Genomic DNA, 11,101 nt, shown 5'->3' on the forward strand with positions numbered 1-11,101 from the left:
AAGGCCTGTTACAATAATTGCAATATCGACTTATCAAACAATAAATGCTCATAGAAAATATAAAACATTTCTGTAATTAAGCTCTGTTTACCATTCTCCATCTGTGATGATCTTCCATACATGATCAGCATAACTTACATTAAGGGCTGCTTAGTCAAATTACCCAATTGCTGATAGCACATGTTCAGCCAAACACTACGCATAATGCTATTAGCATTAATAATTCATTAATAATTGGACTGATTGAAGCCCCTGCCCTCAAGCTGTGTATATTAGAGAGGCTCTGATTAGCTAAAATCGTTAAATACTTAGTGTCGGGGTAAGATATGACTTGTGTCCTCTCCCAAACAAAATCAATTACATAAGCGGACATAAGTGAATCATGTGGTCTTACCTAACCTTAAGTGTGGCACCAACATAATAAAAAGTGCTCCTCTGTCACATATTATTGTTACTATTGTTACTATTGTTTCAAGTACACAATATGTTTATCCAGACACAAATTCTAATTTATGAAGTCAGGTACAATACTGCTGAAACAGGTGGACACAAAGTTTTTCTCTATAGAAAAATAAAATAAACAATAAAATTGACCCAGACCCAAATGGTGCCCAGGGTGTGTTTAAATCCCCCAGCACTGAACTGTGAAGTGTGCTCTCTGGAGTAATGTAGATCCATTCAAAATCTTCAGGGTGAGTTTGATTAAAGTTTGTGATCAACCTTAGAACCTAAACTCATCAATGTTTTTTTTTTTTTTTTTTTTTTTAGGTATAAACAGCAAGTCCTTACAGCAGTGTTCCAAAATGCAAAGCCTTCTCACAAGGGTGAGACAAAGGGGACAAAATAACTTGCATTTTCAATGGGTTCGGTGGTTTAAAAAACGTACTGTCAATGCAAGTCACTGTAAATTTATTGTTTTCTATGTCATTTGGGAGCATTTCTACTGGTTCAGTTATCATGAAATTTGTACACAATGTAAAGAAGAACTGCCAAACTCTCTTTATGTTCATGATATCAAAGATTTGTGTGGCACACTGACAATATATTAGAATAAAGTGTCTAGATAACTGAACCAAAAGTAAAAGCTGTATTTTGCAGGTTCAGATAGACCTTTACTGAACAGCTCTTAATATCTGTTCATATAGAAGGTCAGAAAATGTCTGTTGTCTTTTTCTGGTTTTCATATAAACAGTTCTAATTTAAGAACAGCTCGTCTCAGCAAAATATACATAGGTCACAGATCAGCAACTGAGGACAAATGAAGTGTACACACAACAAGGAGGTGTCCCAGAGGGGTTCATCCTCACGCCTGACCTGTTTGTGTTTACAACACAGTGCACACTGCTGACACAAAGGCTTTGAAGTAAATGTTCAGTGAAAGATGATATTGTACTACACATTTTTTTTTCTCTTTCATCAAAAGACTTCCTTAACTTTTTAGTATTGCACTGGTGCTGTGAGACTAATGTAGTTAGTGAGTAATGGATGTTTTTAAAATTGTACACAAGTACAAATGACATTGCAAAAAACTTAATACCCTAAAATATCTCCTAAATCATTACTAAATCCTTTCACACTAGCTTCAAAATATGTGTTAAATAATCTGTATAGTGTTCAAAGTTTAAAAAGAAAAACAAACAGTATCAGGAGTTTTGTGCTACATTAGAGTGAACTAAACCTGCAGTTGTTGTTTCTGCTTGTCTCTTCATTTCTACCTGATCTGAGCTGATGTTGTTTCTCAAGAGAGTCGAGTCTGACAAGTTTTGTCTGCTGATAATTTAATTACAATGTTCAATGATCAGTGGATTTGGACTGAGTAATTTACAATTTAGACACTAAAAAGATTCAAAAAATGCAAATAGGAATACATTTCAGTCACAGCCTAACTGTCCTTTTATATGCTGATCAGCCTTGCTATATTATTTTACTTTTACCCTGTTCTTTAATATTCAGGACCCCACAGGACCACAACAGAACAGCTAATAATGGGGTGGTGGGTCATTTTCAGCACTTCAGTGATATTTAGATTGTGGTGGTGTTTTAGTAGAGTGTGTTGTGCTGTATCAGACACGGCAGTGCTGCTGGAGTTTTTAAACATTGTGTCCACTAACCAGGGCCGCTGCTAAGGTTTTGGAGGCCCTAAGCATAACTGGTCAGGGAGGCCCCCCCACCCCCCCCCCCCCCACCCCCAAAAAAAAAAAAAAAAAAAAACACACACACACAAAAGGTTTACGCAAAATTTTACTATTTATTAAAATTACACATGTAACTGTGAATATTTACAACGTTATAAGTAAGGCCAATAACAGTGAAGAACAGCAAAAGAGTACTATTTATAATGTATAAATAATAAATGAAACGATGCATGTCTATTTTAAGCAGTGGACACGTCATTTACACAAGCCAGCCTTAAAGGTTATGAAATTATCGTTTATATTCGTGGTGTATTTATATCAGCCTGTCAAAATCTATAGAGCTGTCTGATCCTGACTAACTTTACTCCGCTCTGATCCTGCTGTCATACAGACCATTTGGATAGTGCACTGACGGCATTAGTCAATAGGTAGGCTACTCTGTTTATTAATTTTTTATTAAAGTCACTAAAAATCTTCAAACTACACTACTACTATTTGCAAACGTGCCACGTGCCTTGCAATACCCAGATTAGTTTCTAGTTAAGCGTTTAAAGCTACCAAATCAGCAAAGCCAACGTAACTAGCTCAGGCAACACCACTGAACATGAAGTAATCAAAACTATTTAAACCTTTATCATCGAAGTTACTCACCAGAAAGGGATGCATGGGCCTCATCTTTCTGCTTCTTTTTCTTCTTCTCAGCTCCAGACTCAAACCGTCGCTTCATAGTTGAATTACCATTTAGTAGCAACTTCGCGCTGTGAACTTGTCTCCTGCCAAACTCAAGTAGCGTTGCTACTTTAGTTAGGACTAAGGTTGCCAGATAAGTTACGATTTTTCATCCTATTTGTTTATTTTATTTTAAGTTTTTAACTTACACAAATATTGCACTGGACAAGTTTTTGTATAGAATGGCCACATACACTTTAAAATGGTTAAACATGCGCAAGATTTAGCGCCTCCATGCATTTTTTGATTATTTATTTGACTGGAAAATGTCACATCTGGCAACAACCAACAGAGCAAACCGAGCCGTGCCATTTCAGGCAGTAGGGGTGGGGGCATTATATTATGCACAAAAATAATAACGTGCCGCTTTTAAGTAGTAGAGTAGGTGCCCCATGCAATGTTTAAAGACAAAAAAGATGAGCGTATCATAAATAATTCACATTGGGTTTTAAATTTAATAATGTCATAATTTCAACACATTTCATTCTCAGTCAATTTGGCTCCCTGCAACTGCAAAATGGTTGAGGCCTAACGCTGGCTGCGTTGTCTGCGTATGCAGAGCGGCGGCCCTGCCACTAACTGTCTACTTTATTACACACTCCTACTTAATTGTTCCATCTAGATGTATTCATCAGTCTTTCATCAGTGGTCACAGCACGCTGTCCACAGGACTCTGTCTACAGGACACTGTTTGCTGAATATTTAGGGTTGGTGGTCTGTTCTCAGTCCAGTAGTGACACTGAGATGTTTAAAAACTCCAGCATCACTGCTGTGTCTGATCCACTCTTACCAGCACAACACACACTATCACACTACCACCATATCAGTGTCACTGCAGTGATGAGAATGATGTTACGGATAATTAGTGTAGATTTTAGGGTAGAAGCACAAAGTCAGAAACCACATAAGCGAGTCTTTTTTTTAACCCTTTAAACCAAATATTTGTTTATTACACCTTTCCATAGCTTATTTATTTATTTATTCATTCATTTATATATTTATGTACCTACTTGCTTATCTATAGTGTCACATGTCATAATCTATGTCCAATACAATGAAGCATACAAGATAAAAAGATTTAAAAAATTATATTTGACTGTTAATATTTTTACTAGATTCTTACATTGCTGTAAACTGAAACTGAAACTCCAAAAGCTTCAAAATACTTGACTGAAATGATCAGCTTATCAAAAGTAAATCTAAATTTAAGTCTGCTATATCCACAGGGAACCAAGGTTACAAAAATTGTTTTTTTTTTCCTCTTAAAAAAACTATAACTGCTGCAATAGAGGGTTAAGATTACTTGCTAGTTAGACATTCATAAGCCTGTGTTCTGGTTATCTAAAGAAAATGAAATGCTTCAGAATAAAAATAAGAAAGCAAACACCAAACGTATTCTAACACAACATACTTAATTTATTTATTTAAAAAATTGGAAAGGTCAGTTTCTTTTTAATCATATCCACATAGAGACAAAGGCAAAAACGAATGCATAATGTATATATTAGTAAGCCCCAAACATCCTATTCATTTTTCTTTTTCACTATTTATTTAAGAATGTGTAAGAGAGGGAGAAAGTGATGGAGTATGTGTTAGAAAGACTAAGAACAGCAGTGTGTGAGTGAGTGTGTGTGTGTGTGTGTGCTGTTCAGGGCAAGGTTGGGGTGGGGGCTAGTGAAGGTGACTGCCACCATACGGGGGAGAAATGGGCTGTAACAGTTTTAGCGCAGAGCACCACATTGTTGGGCACCTGTGCAAACAGCACAGCCCATCTGAGCTCAGTGACGTGCTGCTGTGTAATGGCTATCGATCATTCACTCTGACCATACACACACATGCTCACATACACACACAGGCACACACACACACACAGACATTAAACGCCTGCCAGCTTAAAAAATCAAATAGGCCCCCTCCTCCTTACATCCCTTGGGAAGGGGTGGGGGGGGGTTAACCCGCCTGTCACATGTCAGATTTAGGCCCAAATGAGCCTCTGGTTGAGAGAGAGAGAGAGAGCGAGAGAGAGGCAGAGAAAGAGAGAGAGAGAGAGAGAGAGATCACCTGCAAGCAGACAGGTTGGACTGGGGGTAGATTTTGGGACTGGCAGTTTCACAAAGCTCCACAGTGTATCCAGAAGAACCTGTTGTTTGTGTATATATATATATATATATATATATATATATGTGTGTGTGTGTGTGTGTGTGTGTGTACACATACTCTAAATAGACCTGCTTGACTTTAACATGCTGCCAACACAAGGGTGTGGGTGATTTCACTTAAATGCTAACGGACACGTTCGGATTCATAAGCTAAATTAGCTGGAAAGAGAACAGACACATGAACACACACATATATACGCTCTCTCCAGACCATAAATTATCCACTACCTGCTGCTAACGGATTGCTTAGATTCCGCTGCCGCGGAGACAGAAGCCAAATATCAGGACTTTGGTACATAGAGTGACTTTTTTATCACTTCTAATTCTAAGTTTGGTGCTCATATAGATGTAGAACCTATTACATTTTCATCTCATCAGTGCCAGTCTATTGATAGTAATTTTACTTACAAATCTTACATATCAATAGATGCACATTTGATATGATCTAGTATGTTAGTAACAACCACTGTGGGTGTGTATGTGTGTATCTACACCTCTGCCATCAGAAAATATATTTTAAACAGTCTAGCCTATTTTGAACATGTACTTGAAAGTGAAAATTTGAGGGCTCAGAGTGGTCGAGTGGACTAAGCGCTGCCACTATGATCAGGAGATTGTTGGTTTGAATCCTGTTTATGTAGCTTGCCATCAGCTGCCAGAGCCCTGAGAGAGAACAATTGGCCTTGCTCTCTCTCTCATTGAGTAGATGACCCTCTCTCCCCACATCATTCCAAAAGGTGATGTTGCTCAGCACAAGGCGTCTGTGAGCTGATGTATCAGAACCGAGTCACTGCACTTTCCTCTGAGTGCGCTGTGATCTGTGAAGCTACTTGGCAATACTGCATCAGCAGCAGTTCAAAAAGAGGCGGTGGCTGATGCATCGGAGGAGGCATGTGCTAGTCTTTACCCTCCTGGTGTTGGTGCATCACTAATGATAGAAGATGTCCTAATGAGTGGGTTGAGTAATTAGCCTTGTAAATTAGGGAGAAAATGGAAAAAAAATGTGAAAGTTACTCAAGTGAAAGTAAACAATAATTGATTGATTGAACTTTTACATTTTGCTTACTCATAAGTCCTTACTCCTTGTACTTATTAGTAATGATTAATTATCATTAATAATTATTACTGTACCATACTTTGTTTTAGTTGAAAATTACTAACTGTACAAACTCTTAATGACTGTCAATCATACCTAAACATTTACCCTCAAAAAAAAGCTCAATATTCATTTCTGAACATTGATGCCAAATTCAAAATCAAATCAGATCAAAATCAAGTCCAGTGAGCAGATCATTCATAAACATTCTTATTGTGGCATGGCTATTAATATTTTAAAGTTAAAATCATGATGTAACATAATTGACACAATATGCAACTTTTTGTTTGTTCTAGCAATTGTATCAAAACTAGATATATTGAATGTAAAACATTGAATTAAAGCACTGAAATTGTTAAACTGGTTGTAACAGACCTGTAAAAGCCAAAATCACCACATGACCAATGTTAAACAACTCTTTAGATAGTGGACTGTTCTCAGCACAGCAGTGACATATAAACGTCATGGTAGTGGCAGGTCAGTTGTGTTCCACATTGGTATAAATGTTGCCATTTATCTGTAGATAGTGAGTGCTTATTAATCAACATGCTTTAATGGCGATTAATTGTCGGCGATAATAAACTCAGAAAGGAGTCCCACCCCCTCCCCCTGCAGAGACTTCTGGGAATTCATTAAGGGAGCATGTGGAGATAACTCTTAACGTCATCAAACAGGGACGGGCCGGTGGCTGAAAGGTGAAGGGCATGTGGTGATAGATGAAGAGCTGAAGCAGCGGCAGACAATATTGATAATGTAATTCCACCGTCTGCAGCCATAAAACCACATAAAACTGACAGGCACAAGTCTGTGCAGCCTGTAAAAGCCCACACACACCAATGGCCCCATGATTTGACATGATATTTCAGCCCTTTACTGCTGCGTCATCAATCAGGAGGTAAAAGGCTAAGCTGACGTTTAGTTCCAGCTTTTCATCTATCGCTCTGACACTGAGAATTACAAGTACATAAGCAAGTGAGAGAGGGCTCTTAATAATCTCGCTCCAATCGTGAGGAAAAATAGGGTAGCCTACGTATGTGCGGAGTTAGATTGGTTCCAACGCAGCAGCTCATATTTCAGGAGGTGCAGAGGTGAGAGCTGGGTCTATAAACTTCAGAGAGAAATGTACTCATTACCAACTATGTTCATCTTCCTTTAGAGCTGTAAGAAATAACATGACACTCAACAGGGTTCAATAATGGCAAACTACCCAAGGTTACACCGGCATTGAGATACAAAATGAACATGATATTGATTAAAGTTGGGCTCAATGTATGTATTGCCATTACGCAGCTATATGTGTACATTTATTTTTTTTAGGTTTTACAAAATATAAATGTATTATTTCAGGTTAAAAATGTGTAAAACATATATCAGTCAAAATCTGCATCAGTTCTTATTTACACCACATATGAAAGAATTGCTTTAATGAAAACCTTGTAATACCATGTAAATAATCTGAGGTTGCATACTGATACAAGGATGGAAATATTCTACAAAAATCACGGTTAGTGATTTAGCATAACTTAAAATATCAAGTTATGACAACTAAAGGGGAACTTTTTACTTTTTTTTAACTCTTTATATTGTAAGACCGGATAAGTTGAGTTTACTTAACTTTTTTAAGGCAGCCGGTTTGCTAAGTTTTTTTTAAGTAATAGGGAACAAATACTTGAGTTAGCATAAATTAAAACATCAAGTTATTACAACTAAAGGGGAACATGATTTATTTCTTAGGTAGTCCAGGGGGAATCACTACACACTAAAGGGGAGTGTCAGAAACTGTTGGACACACCCAGTATGCAAATAGATTGTGACAGGAGCCAATGGAAAAGAAGCTGCCAATGGAAACAGACTAAACTCAGTTATTATAAGTTGTTTCAACTCAAAGGTCTCTGTTTGAATGTATTTGTGCCCACACATATTCAACTAACTCAAAATAGTTGAGTATTGTTTAGAAATATCCAATTTTATGTAACACAGACTCAAATCATTTGAGTTCAAACAACATATGGGTTTACAATGCATAATTAATAACAGAATTGTGCACTTAAATCAAATAGCTAAATGATATAAATTAATGTAGATGTATATGGGTTAATAGATTATAAACTGTAGTGACAGCCACAAATGCTGCTACATATGTCTGCTTTCACAGGTAACTCATAGAAAGTAGAAAAGAAAAAAAAAAGAAAGTTGTACAATAATAGTTTTGGGCAGCTAACATTTCTGAGCATGCTCTCAACACTCAAATGACAGAACTAGGGTGACATTTACACAGTATATATACACACACCCACACATACGAACAAGGAAAGATATTAAATGTTCCTTCAGCTGGGTCATGGTCATCAGTTCAGGGTCATGGCGATGGTCTGCTCAGAGGTGTGTTTGAGTCAGTGTAAGGTGACAGGTGTCACCCCGGGTGAAACTGAACATTTGGTTCAGGTCACTCAAACACAATGGCAGCACTATGAAGGAGCTGGTAAGGGAATATAGCAGCATTAACTTCAGCTGGAAATTATACTCTATTCATCTCTGTTCAGATCGACACCAAACACCCAAACCACAGCCTGATGGGCTCACAGCTTAAATAAGACACTAAACTGAAGAGTGTTTAAACCTGTTGTGTCTCACCCCCTGTCGGTGAGGTGGTCTTTAGGTGAACTTCAGAAGACGTTTTCAGATATTTTGAACATTTTGAACCCGGCACAAAAAAAAACACACAAGAACATTAAAAGAACAAAAAAACAATAAAAATCCACAGACTCTGTTTCTACTTTCTTTCCTTGAACTGCCAAAATTGTAGCACACCACAACATAAATTATAGAGATTTCATCAAAAGATTTCCAGCCTTTTATTACTGAATGTTCTGGCCTCCAATACAGCAGCCATGATCAGCAAGGAGAAAGAACAAATGAGCAGATGAAGAAAGAAGATTCTCAGATCCTAGAGATACAAAAGAGCATTTTCCATCCACCAAGTTTTTGTTTTGCGAATTTTGAAAGTGTGCATAAAAAAACAACAACAATGAACTTTTGTCATGCTTACATAAAACAAAAAAAAATGGACACAGAAGTTTAAAACCTTATAAAACCTTATAAAATACTAAATAATAAAAATAAACTGCATTTGATGCCACTATGATCTGATGATTGCCGGTTCGAATCCTGGATATCAGAGTTGGGTCGCTGTGCTTTCCTTCAAGCATACTGGATACTCAGTGATGCTGCATCAGTTCAAAAAGAGGTGTGGTCTGGCTATACATGTATCGGAGGAGGCATGTGCTAGTCTTTACCCTTTATAGTTTTGGGGCGTTATTAGTGATAGGGGGAGTTCTAATGAATGGGTTGCCTTCTAAATTGGGGAGAAAATTGGATAATATTAGAAAGAAAATAAATTATAATAAATAAATAAATTTAAAGTTTGACCTATACTGTATTGCTATAGGCCTCATCAATGGACAATGTCTGAATGTCTGAACAACAACTGTAATGTTCTGTAAGATACAAAATGGTAAATTCAGGTTTTTTTGTATGTAATGTTTTAACAAAGAAAACATATTTCACAGTTAGTGGCCAGTTAAATGTTGTTAATACATGTTGCATAGGCAACAGGAAAGACATTAATCCAATATATTCAAAATATAGAATTAATATAGAGTTAATCATTTAGATCTTACATAAATAAATACATAAATAACAGGTCAGTCTAATTTAGTAAAAAATGCTCAATGTAACAGTAAAACAGTAGACTACAGTTACATGATGCATGTCAGTGTGAATGAAGCCAGTAAGCTCTGAACTGCACACAGAGAAACATCTGCCCAACTCCCTGTCCTCTAATGAACCTTTTAACAACTGAACTCCAGAGAGTATAAACATGCCAGGACCTCCACCGAGCAGAACACTGTCGGATTTCCCCCAATAACAGGAACTACCAGCATTTTTGATATTCAAATGAATGAACGAGTTTGCTTGAATTACGTTAGTTTGATTATCAAAACACTCCAGCAAGCGTCCAGAGTTTTCACAACAACCTTCCTGCTATTATTCTTCAGGCAATGATAAAGGCTGTGAAGGAAAAAATATACATATTGTCCACAAGGACACAGCTGGCTGAGAAAACAACGCATTGAGGGACCTGATCCCCCCCCCCTCTTCTTCTTCCTCAACAGCTGAAACAACAGCAGTTCTTGGAGGGGAAGGCCTCTGTGTAATTGGTGATCTTGTTGACAACAGGCCAAAGAAAAGGAGAACGCGCAGTGCGTCAGAAAGTTCCAACCTACTGTAGATTCAATATGGCAAAGCAAAATATTTTATACTTCTTCAATAACAAAAAAAAAATTGCAATAAAAGTGTTATATCACCAAACAACACATTATATTTATTTAAATATAGTTTCACCAAAACCATTTTGGTATTTTTAAAAAGTTTATTTTTTGCGGAATAAAAAAAACTTTTTAAAGTTTTCTCAATGACAAATGTGGCTCATTTAATGTGATTATTATAAGTTTGCATGACTTTGTACACACATGCCCTGTTGCCTAGCAATTACTAAGCAACTCCACAGCATCCATCAGAAGTAAGAAACAAATGTATACAATGATTAGGATTTTTTTCAGGAAATGTACTTTTCTATTTCTTGCTATTGGCAACATCAAATTGGCTGATTTTTACCTTTTTTATTAATAATCTTTGTATTATTATTTTTTGCTAAAAATGTCAATGTCAGGTCAATGAGGCCTACTATCCATAAATAGCATAGAAATAGTTCCAAAAAAAGGTTTAATCAGCTGTAATGGGCCAGTCAACAGGAGGACATTAATCTTGCTTTAAACAGAGTGGTCAAGTGGTCTAAGGCGCTGCCACTATGATCTGAGGATTGCCAGGAGTTCCAATCCTACATATCAGAGTTGGGTCGCTGCGCTTTTCTCAGAGCGTACTGGCTACCCAGTGATGCTGCATCAGTTCAAAAAGAGGTG

This window comes from Astyanax mexicanus, chromosome 1 (genome assembly GCF_023375975.1).
Source record: "Astyanax mexicanus isolate ESR-SI-001 chromosome 1, AstMex3_surface, whole genome shotgun sequence".
Taxonomy (NCBI): Eukaryota; Metazoa; Chordata; class Actinopteri; order Characiformes; family Acestrorhamphidae; genus Astyanax; species Astyanax mexicanus.